Consider the following 13,379-nt stretch of genomic DNA (forward strand, 5'->3'; position numbering starts at 1 on the left):
TTGACTCAATGTTCTGTTACCTTTGTATGATTACAAAAACATGGATTTTTTATTCCAAATCAAATTCTAATACCCGAACACAGAGTTTGCACATCTACCCAGATCTGGCTATTCACAATGCACCTGTCAGTGTGAAATGCCCCTCTATATCTAATAAATCCTAGTAATCAATTCACCCGAAGTGAAGAAAAGGCAGTATAGGTGTGTGTGTGTATGTGTGTGTGTGTGTGTGTGTGTGTGTGTTACAATCATGGTGGGCACACATATTTTTTTATGTTAATTTAAGGAACTAAGACTATAGCTCAGTAGTAGAGCATTTGTCCTGCATGCAGTGTTTAATTTCTAGCAGGAGTGAATGTGTGGGTATTTAATATTTATGATGATCCCACAGGGCATGAGACATGAGATGGGAAAATAAGAAACAGAATACAGACTTGTATTCCCTACTGACTTTGCTATCTTGCCATGATATAATACTCCATTGATTTTTATTTATTGTCAAGGTATTTATGCAATCAAATGTTCTGCCTGAATGTATTGTAGAAATCAAGAAATGTTTGTTAATAAAAAATGAAAATGTGTATCTTGGTAGACATTGCTGTCTGCCATACCCAGGAATGAGTGTTCACTATGTAGCCTTGAAGTTACCTACATTCACTTTGCCAGTTTCATTACTAATGGGTCCTGGTGAAAAGACGTATAGACTTCAATTTACTGAACATATATTGTGTGGCTTACATACAAATGTATTATGTATTTGTTTAAAAAAACAATAACACTGCTCTGGGGCCATGGCTAAGAGATAGAGCACTCACCTGGTGTGCCTGGACACTGAGTTCAGTCCTCATCACCAGATAAAAATAAAATAAAATAGAAAAATAAATATGTGTGAGGCAGCAGAGTTCCTAGTCCAAGGACAGCTTTAGACACATAGTTAGATCCTAAGTAACTTATCAAGACACTGTTTCAAAAGTAATAAGAGTAATCCGTGTATCTCAATGATTAGGTGTCCTGGGTCAATACCCAGTGGCCCTTAAAAAAATAGAAAATGGAAACCACCAATACTGCACTCATAATGAAAAAGAAGCTGAGCCAGGAGGAATTGACGAGTTTGAAAATAAGGAGCTTTTCTCCAAATGAGATTTAACTTTGGATTCTACGTGATCCCTCTCAAGTGAGTCATCTTAAGTGATAGACAAACATTCATCCCAATGATTGTGACATCAGATAAAATAATGCAATTAGAGTTCACCTTAGAATTTAAAAGAGTATCCAAAATAAATATTTTCATCAAATATTAAAATATTATTAAAATAATTCCCAACTCTTAATATGAATTTTCTTCACTCCTTCCTATCACTGGCTAATCTAAAATTTCAAGTGCTATCAGCAAGTCCATTCCAACTTCTTTATTCTCAGTAAATAAAGTTGCAGCCTACCCTGCTAATAAGATGAAATTTATGCAATTTCTTTAATTCATGTTCATACTCATGCCTTCTTAAGTTTAACAGTAGCTTCATTATTACATTTCAATTGTGTTCACAAAAAAAGGAACTTAAACTTAGTTTGTATTTTTCCTGTAGAGTACATATTTATTAAAATGCCTTTCTTAAGTTTAACATGAATTTTTATACCCTAGATTTACACAATTTTTATTATTCCCCTTTTCACATTAGAATTAAAGCATAGTGTAAACACATATTATGCTAGCTTGAGAAAAGTTTCCAAAGTGTTGCTAAGATAATAGGACAGAAAAAAATATTAGAAAATAATGTCAGTGAAAGGCAAGAAAGAGATAGATTTCCAGATTTGCAGTTAAGGAGGGTCTGCTATTTTGAAATTTGAAATTATTATCTTATTTTATGATGTAAAGTTGATTTTGACATTTCTCCAGGGCTAAATATGTACCAGTGGAATATGAAGATCTATAGTGATGAGGAAGCTAAAATGTAACTTAGAGTGATGGAGAAAATCAACAATAAAATTCACATATTATTAAATCACTGTGCTAAAGTTGCTATAAACACAAAATATTTTTACATTTTAAATATTATTACAAATGAAAAATAATACATATTTTTATAACTACTGGGATACCTTTCTCTATTTAAAAAAGAAAAAAAATATATATTTTGAGGGTATACTCATGAGAAAAAATAATGATTTGTGAAGGAATTGTGTCATTTATAATTTGTTGAATTCCACCAAACTGAGGGTTTATTTCTCTCTCTCTCTCTCTCTCTTTCTGTGTGTGTGTGTGTGTGTGTGTGTGTGTGTGTGTGTTGGTATTGAGAATTGTACTCAGTGGGTAGTTAACCCCGAGTCACATCTCCAGCTATTTTTATGTTTTATTTTGAGACATGATCTTAGGTTTCTAAAAGCCTCATACCCTGTTGAGTATGGCCTCAAATTTGTGCTTCTTTTGCCTAAGTCTCCCAAGTTACTGGGATTACAGATGTGATCATGTGGCCTCAGGATTTGTTTCTCACAGACACTCATAAGTTGAAGCCTCTTATGGGATCTGTTAGGGCACAGTCCAATTTGCCTTAACATAGATGGCAATATTAAAGAATTGGAAAGTGTGTTGTTCTCACTTGTTTCTCCAAATATATAAGATAGTCAAAAGGAAGATTTTCAACAACTTGATTTTTATCTGTGGATGCAAAAATGGCAAATTGTTGCCATGTGCCATCCAGTAGGGAAGCTGAAAAATATTGTGATGAAGGGGGCCTGAATTGGGAAAAGTCTTGGTGTTTTCCACAGCATATATGTTTTCATCCTATGAGTTCAAGTTCATCCTTATGACATACCAAGATGCAAGATATTTCTGAGTATGCTGCATACACAATGACAGGGATTTTATTTATTTAGAAGAAAAAAAAATAGTCACAACAGAATAAATACTCAAAAGAGTTCATGTTTAATGTAATAAGGTATGCTTTTTTATTTTAATTCTATGGATTAAACCCAGGAGCTTTTAACCACTGGACCACAGCCTCTGTCCTTTTGATTTTTTTTTGGGGGGGGCGGATAGAATCTCACCAAATTTCTGAGGGAATCAGTAGTTTGCTGAGGCTGGCTTTGAAATATGATCCTCTTGGCTTAGTCTCCAGAGTGGCTGGAATTACAGGTATGGGCCACTACACCAAGCTTAAAGTAATGTAATCTTTAATCAAGGATGTGAGGATACTTTGAGTTTCAATTAGAAGTGAGTACAATTCAAGATTAAATTCTGTTTTTCAACCTTGGTGATGTGTTGAACATTCCCTTATTTATTATCTGAGTAAGTGAGGGCCATATATAGAGATACAGTTTACTTGTTTTTATTCTCTTAAGTGAACAACTAAAACATGAACAATTCTCCAAATTATGAAGATTCTTTTCAGAAATGTTCCCTTATTCTTACTCTCTATACCAACTAGATTTTATAGTTGACTCTCTCTCTCCCCCTCCTATTTATTTTACAGAGTCCTTTAATAGCTAAGTATCTTATTGAACTTTTCCCTCACTCTAACCAAAATATCTGACAAGAACAACTTAGAGGATGAAAAGCTTTTTTGAGTGTCAGAGTTTGGTTTCAGAGGTTTCAATCCATAGGTGGCTGACCCCATTGCTCTTGATTAAGAGTGAAACAGCATTTCAGGGGGGAAGGGCCCAGCAGAGGGAAGCTCCTTCCCTTGTGGTGGCTGCAGGAAATGAAGCAGGGGAGGATGGCATCAGGGAGGATTTACCCCAGGAAAAATTATATATCTGCCTGGTAATTTTTTCCAGCCATTGTAAAAAGAATATCTTACCACAATGATGCTCCTGAAAATACTTAATTACTTTTTTGTAAAGCATTTTGTGGTACTGTAGATTAAAGTCAGGACACCCTGCCACTGAGCCATATCCCCAGCCATTTGTTTGTTTGTTTGATTTATTTTGATAGAATGTCCCTAAACTTCTGAGGTTGGCCTTAACTTTGTGATCCTTCTGCTTCATATTTCCAAGTCATTGGCATCATAGATGTGTACCATTTCTTCTTGCTTGTTACATATCCTTCCTGTCTTTCATTTTTATAGACTTATGTAACAATTACTATAACCTGGGTTAAAAAACAGAGAAGTGAAATCAAGGAGAGAACACTAGAATCCTCTCCATTTACATAAAAAATACAAGGCTTTTCTTGTTGTTTATTCCTACTTCTTGTTTGTCTTTTGGCAAAAGTATAATTCTTCATAGAAATGAGAATAGAACCCAATGTGGAGAACATAGCATGCTTCAGTTATAAAAACAAAAAACAAAACAAAACAAAACAAAAACAAAATAAAACAAGCAGATGAAATTGTAAGAGGAAGAGTTACAAAGTGAAAAAGAACATCACTGATGATACAACGCTAAGAAAGTAAAAACATAAAGGATATACTGTTAAAAACAGTCAGTCAAGAAACTAATTGAGTTGGCAAATACTGTTGCTAAAAGAAAATTGTGTGTAGCAAAATTAAGCAAAGGAATTACAACAGCAAACATGAAGTGCTTCCCTTAAGCCCTCAATGTTACCAGCAATATCTAGTTTATGGCTCCAACTGTGGCTGGGAACTGTGGACTTGGAGAAACATCTTCCCACTGCTTTCCCTCATATTCACCTTGATTCATGCTAAGGATTCATGCTAATTCAAGATTATGTGTTAATGTTACTGGACAATGGAAACTTTAGTACTTTCAAATCAGAAAATGTTATTTGGCTTCCAGCTAAACTACTGGTTGTAAGTGTGTGATTGGGGTACAATTCTCACATTACTCTTTTTCCCCTTATATCTCTAAATATGTCTGTTATACAAAATTCATGGAAAGCCAATGATTTGGACAAAGCTCCCACCCTAAACCTAACAGACTAACCTGGGTGCTGTGATGCATGTTGATAATCCCAGTGGCTTGAGAGTGGTTCAATTCTCAGAACAATCAATCAATCAATCAATCAATCAAAATAAGAAAGCCTAAAAGACCAAGTTATTACAGTGTTTAACCACAGTATCTAATGTCAATTAATCACAGAAGCCTCTGTAACCCCTGAACCAATAAAGTTGTCTTTATATCTCACTTCCAGTTTCTGTAAATGCTATTAGATCAAGTCCTGGGCTGGAGTTCCCTGAATTTGTTTTAATTCTGGGGATTTTCTGATTTGAGAACTGCTTTTGTTTTATTTTGCATTGTTCTCTTTTACTTATAATTGTTCAAAGAAATACTTTTAAATGTAATTAAAACTTTTCTTTGGATTCATTAAAAGACAATTTTTTTTACAAATATTGTTAAATAATATACTGGCTTTATTTGCAACTCATTAATTTCATCTTGTTTATAAATAGAGGGGTGCACAAATAAAATAAAACACAGAAATAGAGAGGCACTATGCCAGGTCTCACAGAACAACAGTTTTTATACTGTTGTTTTAGCAGAAGCTAAGGAAGTGTATATGACAAAGTGAACTGGTTAGTGTCACCTTGCTATCCTTCTAAGGGTTAAAACACAAAACATTCTCTTACTATGTTGGCAAAAACTGGCTTGTTTAGGTAACAGGTAATTCCCCTCTGGTTTCTCAAAAGGACCAATGAACAATTTGATCTTCATTTAGTGTTGGGAATATTAGCACCAGTGGATCTATTTTGGTTTGAATTGTTGAGGACTAGTTCAAATCAGTGAAATCTTACCCATTTTATTTAACAGATAAAATATAACTTTTAAAAAATTACTTATGTAGAAGTATAATGTAACAATTAAAAATATTAGAAAATATTTTAGCATTTAATTTCTATGATTTTATGAGATTTAATCTCCTGTTTTTGTTTCCTCTGGTCTTTCCTTTGAAAAGTTGAGTGGAAAAATAAAAGACTGAGGCCAATTACCTACTGCATATGTTTTTCTGAGATGTCAAAAACCTAAAATTGAGAACTCAAAAATTTACAAGAATGTATTTGGTTTAAGGTGGAAGCTTAAATTAAGTATATCCTTAATTGAGAAAACATAAGGAATACAGTTTTGAAACAGAGAAAGAAAATTTAGACAGAACGGGAACTACAGGGGAATATAATGTGGAATAGAGAACAAGGTTAATTATTTCCTTCAATTATTATAATTATTTTTTGTACCAGGGATTGAGAGAGCAGGTCACATTAACTGTGATGATGGAGAAGAGGGGAGAAGATAACACTGAATATACAATTGACAGGCTGTGGATTTTTTTGTGTGTGTTTGTGTGTGTGTGTGTGTGTGTGTGTGTGTGTGTGTGGTATCATTGCCAAGGAAGAACTTATTTGAGACAAAACAATTTTGCATTTTCTTTACCCTCTTGGATTTATTAATTCCTTGAGATTCAGCTCAGTCATCACTGGAAGAAGGGGAACCTGCCCCTCCTCTGGTAGTTTGAGTGCTGTGAACATATAGTATCAAGGGGAACACTTGTATATTTGTTATTCCATACTTTATCCTATTTCCTGCAAAGTAAAAGAGGGTACAAGCTAATCCAGTCCAGACTCTGTGTATGGAAGAGTTGGTGAGACATATTTCTCCCTTTATTTGTTTGCATTTAAAAAATTTTTCTAGTGAAGTCCATAAGAGACATCTTTGGGATTTAGGTAAATACTTAGTACATATCACATTTCCATTAAACCTTATTACTCAGTGGCATGAGGTTGTATCAATACAAATCTAGATTATTAAATGTAAAAAATAAGAGGTAGTAAGTTTAGTATTCAGAAGCAGTGTCTAAATATAATATTACCAACTTAAGAGCAGTGGAAAACAATGCATAAGCTGTACTCATAATTTTAAAGTCAAAGGGGCTCATTTCTGGAATGTGACAAAGGAATAACACTAGGCATGTCAAAACTCAATTTCTTTATGAGTAATACTAAGTGTGACAGTTTTGTGTGTCAACTTGAATGAGTGGAGTCAGTAGTTTACCTACCCAAAATTAATGAACCTCATCCATACCACTGAGGTACTACATATAACAAAAAAGCAAATGATGGAAGGTTTTACCATATCTTGCCAAACTGTCTGAGCTAAGAAATCTCATTGTATTTCTCTTAACCTTGGACTGTGACTCATACTACTGGCTTCACTGGTTTCCAGGTCTTCAGAATCAGACTGAATTATAGCATCAGTTTTACAAAGTGTCCAGCTTGCATATAGGAGATCATGTGACTTCTCAACCTCCATAACTGTGTGAGTCAGTTCCTCATAATGAAGTCATCTCTGTGTGTGAGTTCTATTTTTGTGGAAAACCCTGCCTAATACAAAAAGAAAAATTCATTCTATGAGAAAAGGTATTTGACAAATTAGTAAACACAATATATTCAAACTGATTAATAATAAGAATAATGCATTGTCTTACTATGTCCTAATTTATTTCAAACGTGTATATCAGCATGATTTTCATGGTTAAAAATTTGATAAAACTTAGATTGAAAATCAGGATCATGTCATTTCAGTGCTTTTGTTCAACATTGTTCTGGATACTCATGCAACATATTTAGTCCTGAAAAGATAGCAGAGGTACAGTAATTGTAAATAATTCCATTATTATCCGAAAATAATTGTTAAAGTTCAGAACAATTTAAACACTGATAATGTATTTCATACAAATATAATTCAACTATTATGATGCTAACATTCATGAGGAAAAAATATAAAAATAGCAAGGAATATTCAGGGGAGAAATTATAAAAAGGTCCTAGACTTACAGATACAATCAAAAACACAAGTCAATGAAAATAATCAATACATTCTTATATTGGTTCATAAACTGAAGTCAGAAAAGATAAAGTCAGAGTAGTGTATTTATCATATCTATATCTGTGCAATTATCTATCCTGAGTATAAAAGGTGAGATTCACTCACCTGTGGCATTAGAAAGAAATTGGAGCTTCTGCTTAGAATAAATTCAGGTATCACTTATAAGAACTGCTCTCGAAGTTATAAAACTTTGACTCCATGGATGAGTTTATTTAGACAAAATAGATGGGTTTTTTTAAATTTTAATTTCCATTTTTAAACATTAGTGACCAAAGTCTCATTGAGGAGGACTAGGAGTTAAATATACATATACAGATGTTTCTGCCTACATAGCTCTGCCCAATTTCATATGGGAGAGAGATACTGGGAGTTGATCAAATTTCTTAAGGCACCAACTCTACCCACTACCATCCAATATCCCTAATTTAAGATTTACTGGAAGCACCTTGAGGGAAAATTTCATAGAAGAAGTGGTTGACAGGTTTATGGGTATCCCCTCTACCACCTCTGGAAGACAGAGAGTGAGAGCAGAACTTACTTCAAGAATATTCAGTCTAGTTCTGTGTGCCTTCCAAAGCACAATCATCTCATTCTGTATTCTTAGACTCTTAATTAGGTGTAATTCCACTTGGTAACACTTCCACTGATTCTTCCTTTCCCAGGTTTACAAACTTGGTGTAGAAATTACTGCACCATATTCCCTTCTTTCCAACCTGGACACCTTCCTTTTATTGTGTATATTTCTCAGGCAGGACCATAATAATTTTAGAATATAAATAAATTTCAGATGAAGTCTGTCTGAGGATTCCCCTGAGAATGATAAGTGAGCTAGGATCACTGCCCTCATACCCACCATGTGCATCTTCACTGCTTGAAACTGAGGAGTCACTTTCTTCTTCTTCTTCAAACTCTTCCTGATTGTTCTGTTTTGATCCTGGTAAGGAAATGATGGTTGATAGATGATGGCATGTGAGAAACCTCCAGTGAATCCCTCCATGAAGACTTCAGACCCTGCTTCTCCTCTTTCCACTGATGGAGACCACTGGTCTATTGATATCAACTTGGAATCTTGTCCTCCTGTCCTGGTTATGTTCTTATGCTAATCATAGCTTGTCTCTTCAGGGTCTGGGTTTGGCACCTCTTGTAGAAATCAGATGTCTTGGAGTCCTGGGACAGAACAGGGTGATTTTCTCTGAATTGAACCAGGTTTTCTTCAATCTCCTTTTTCTCCTTCGGGAAGTCTTCAATATATTTCTGATTTATTTCTTCTGGTAGCTGCTTTTCTTTCTCAGATAGGACCTTGGTCAACTCCTTGTTGTTCATCGCAGGGTGCACTTGGAAATACTGGGCCTGCTTCTCTTTGTAAAAGTGGATAAAAGAAGTCAGGATTTTGGGGGGGTGAAGTGTGGATATTTCTCAGTTTGTGGTTTTTTTGCCTTTCATGAGATTTTTTTAAAAGATTCTTTGACTTCCAGAACTAATGCATTCAATATATGCAACTTCCTCAATTTACAAGAAAACTCTAACCCATTTACATTTATACATTTCTGAAGAGAAATGCTTAAAAGCTATGTGTTTTTCTCAGTCCAGATGTAATAGGATTGTGTTGAATGTTTTGCTATCATTATATTGGACATTATTCTCTATATTTTTTCAGTAGTCTCAGGATGTTTTTTGTCTGAGCAGAGGCCTTAGCTGTGACATCATGATATTTTGAGATTTCCCTCTGGGTCATTGACAAAGTGTCAGTTGTGCAAACATCTCAACAAGAGTTTAAAATTCTTCAGTCTCACAATTCAGTAGATAAATTATTTTTAGAAATCCTGTAGTATGTGTGATACTGTATTTCTAAAGAGAAAGAGCAAAAATATTACTTTCTTTTATTAGGGGTTAATAAAAAATAAACCTCACCTGCAATATATTCCTTAAGTAGTTTAGACTTAACAACATAAATGGAAGATTATCTACTTCTAAAATAAAATTTATGCTTCTTTTTATATGCTGCACTCACAGTATTTGAAATCTCAACCTCTTTTAACCTGGGTGCTCCTGCCAAGTCTTAGCAGAACCTCCCTTTAATAACATACATCAATAATACAAATGCCAGTCTACTCATTCAAAAAGCTTCAGATAAAATAAAAAATGCCCTGGAGACAGAATAATATGATAAAAGAAAGATAACTCTCTAAAAGGGAAAGACATTCCCTTCTGTAGTGCCCTAAGTAAGGCCACTTTCTAAGGGCAACCCAAACAGGTATCACTAAAGCTGCAGATAAGGAGCTGGAAATAATACAAAATAATCCAATGAACACCCCAGACATGCCTCCAACTGTTTTCTATGGGTAGAAGGTGAGCCTGTAATCAGTGAATGACTGACAAATGCTTCAGGCCCCTCAAGTTGGAAACAAATATTTTCTAGAGAATTAGACCATATCTCCTTTCAAACAGCAAAGTTTCAGGAGATTTATATCACTCACAGTTTTAGTTGGCTTTCTGTTTATTATATTGAAGACTCAATGAAAGTTTTACCCCTTCTATAGTCTCTTCAGTACATCTATTACCTAAGAACACTTGAATACATTGCAGATATGGTAGCTACTATGCTCTTACCAATCTTGTCTTTTCTGGTGTAATACCTCTTACATCAATGTCCTTTGAAAAATGAAAATAAAAACAAACTTAATCATAGGACAGAGAGCATAACTGAGATAAAATAACATTCACCCAAGAAAGTAAAGAAACAAATGAAAAATACAACCCCTTACATTTTGTTTATGGTCACAACTTACTCTGCAAAATGGTTGCAATGAAAAAAATCACCACATTTGTTTTAAACCTCCAACTATTTTATAAGTGATAGTGAAAAAAAGCATAGGATATATTCTGAGTTTTTGTATTCAAAAAGAGTTTTATAAAATTAATATTCAAAATAAGTGTTTGAGAACAACACATCCACAATCATATCAGACTTATTATCCAAAAGGTCATCCACATTTGGAAGTATGCAAACTGTGTTTAAATGGCAACTGGATTTTACAATAAATACATTGTGCTTTTAGAATGAATGAGTGGAGGTCATCAAAATTCCCTTTTCTAAACCAGAATCTAAACCAGAATACTGAAAACCCTCCCATTTCTGGCACCTCATTCTTTTTTTCACCAATGTTATCTTTCCAAAGCCATCACCTGTTAGATAGAGTCTGTAAACAAGTCAAAATAACACCTGGTATTTTGCCAGGGGAATGTTAGAGTTGTAAACAAGTCTGGATGGTGCCTGGCAAAATGCCAGAGGGAGTGGTTTGAGAAGTAACAAAAGCAAGCCATTAAGTGTGGAGATTCCTTATTGGTTGACTGATGTATCTAGTTTATGCTAATTTAGATAAGCTGTGCAAAATGTATAAATAGCTCTGTTGTTCTACAATAAATGGCTCCCTCTCCTGCTGTATCAATATACAGAAGTTATTCGTCACCCCCCAGCAATCACCAGATTCTGGATTTCCACTGGATACTTCATATACCAAAGCTTTAACCTGAAGTTTCAGAAAACAGCATTCTGTGAATTCTTCAGTGTTTTCCAATTAAACTTAGATACCACTCTCAAATTAGAACTAAATGACATCAAAAGGTGTTTTTTGGACACACACGGAACATAAAATAAAATATATTAACTTCTGCATTTCAAAATAATGATAGTTTAAAATTCTGTAGGTCAAGCATGAACTAAAAATAATTACATGATTTTTATTAAATATGCTTCAGCAACTATTTGTAAAGCCTTCTCACAAGTGATTTTAGAAAAAAAAAAGTAAGGGAAAAAGTATGAGTTCATTTACTGAGAATTTTGTACTCACCTGAAAACTCTATAATTGGTCCTGTTAGTGGTTGCAAGAAAATTCATGTAAGTGGCTCAGGGGTTCTGTGTCTTCTGGGCTCTCTGGACAACAGCTGAAATCTCCAGACATTATTTCCACATTAAGCCAACTTCAAGTGCCTCTGAAAAGAATATATATATATATATATATCTCCTTTTTTTTCTTCAGGAAACCTTTATATTATATGGGAATGTTAAAGCCCCATACTGATTAGGTTTATGCAGGATAGAGTATCATAAGAATAAAAGGTCAAGTCCATTCCTTGATCCATTTAACTCCTTTACTAATCTCCTTAATACATAACAAACACACTTAGTGCTGGTTTTTATCTTTTTCTCTCTCTCTCTCTGGCCCTGGTGATAGAACCCAGGCCAATCTTTCTACCACTGAACAACATTCCAACTCTCTGTGTGATTTCTCAAATATAACCCAGAGGAAATGCTATATTTAAATTTCTATTATACAACTCTCTCTCAATCCTATTTTCGTAGCTGATAATATTTTAACATACTATTTGAACATAAATTTTTCTCTTCTCACAAATGTCTGCCCTTTCTTCTTTATTATCTAGAATACTTTATCATCTTCACTTTCGTCCTGGCCATTTAAATCCTTTCACTCCTGCCAAATTTCTACCAGCCTTTAGAATTGAAAATTGGAATACCAATGATTTATTGGGGGTAATTTGAGAAAAGTAAAAGTGCAGATTCAATTATCTGGCATGCTGATTTGATTTTGAATTTAGGAATATGACAAAGGCACAAAAATGAAAAAAGTAATGATCTTGTTTAAAGCAATTTGAGTAAACTTAAATTTGTCAAAAGATATCATGATTCAAAAAATGACATATGAACAAAGACTATTTTTTATATCAGATCTCTTTTCTTTTCTTTCTTTTTTTTTAAAATACCAGAGACTACACTCAAGGGTACTTGGCACACTTAACCACTGAGCTTCATATCAGCACTTTTTATATTTTATTTTGATACTGATAAGTTGCTCAGACTGATCTCAAACCTTGGACCCTTCTGCCTCAGTCTCTTGATTCTCTAGGAATACAGGCATGTGTCACCACACTTGGTAGCTTCAATATATTTTTAAAGATATATTTCATCTACACAAATTTTTATATCTAAATAAGTTACCAAGCAGTAATTGACTGAATATAACTAATAATGAAATGTTATAAGGAATATATTACATTAATGAGATGTTTCAATAAGTGGTTACCTTCACAAAGTAGTAACTAACATCAAAATAGAGGGTTGCATGCTTGTAATTCAAATTATTCTGGGAGGTTGAGGCATAAGGATTCCAAATTTATCCCTGGGTTGAACACCCAGTAGCACAGCTTAGGAAAGGCAGGTTCCCCTTCTTCCAGTGATGACTGAGCTGAGTCTTAAGGAATTAGTAAATCCAAGAGGGTAAAGAGAATACAAAATAATTTTGGCTCATGTAAGTTCATCTTTGACAATGATAACACACACACACACACACACACACACACAATGTCCACATCCTATCTTCAGTGTAATCTCTTCCCCTCTTCTCCATCAGCACAGTGAATATGACCTGCTCTCTCAATACACAATCATAATATGGGTCCCAAGAAGGGAATCATAAGACTGCCAAGCTATAGGAGAATTTATTTGTAAACAACTGCTTGCACAAGCAAAAACAAAACTTTTTTTTTTTTTACATTGCAAGTAAAGAGGATTGTTATCCACATGATAC

At 34.2% G+C, this 13,379-nt stretch overlaps 1 pseudogene; it reads right to left on the minus strand.

Moving 5' to 3' along the window:
* Window positions 1–8,770, minus strand: part of LOC144254296 (glutamate carboxypeptidase 2-like) — a 34,214-nt pseudogene extending 25,444 nt beyond the window's left edge.
* Between the last annotated feature and the right edge of the window lie 4,609 nt (window positions 8,771–13,379).

Source organism: Urocitellus parryii, chromosome 4 (assembly GCF_045843805.1).
Source record: "Urocitellus parryii isolate mUroPar1 chromosome 4, mUroPar1.hap1, whole genome shotgun sequence".
Classification (NCBI taxonomy): Eukaryota; Metazoa; Chordata; class Mammalia; order Rodentia; family Sciuridae; genus Urocitellus; species Urocitellus parryii.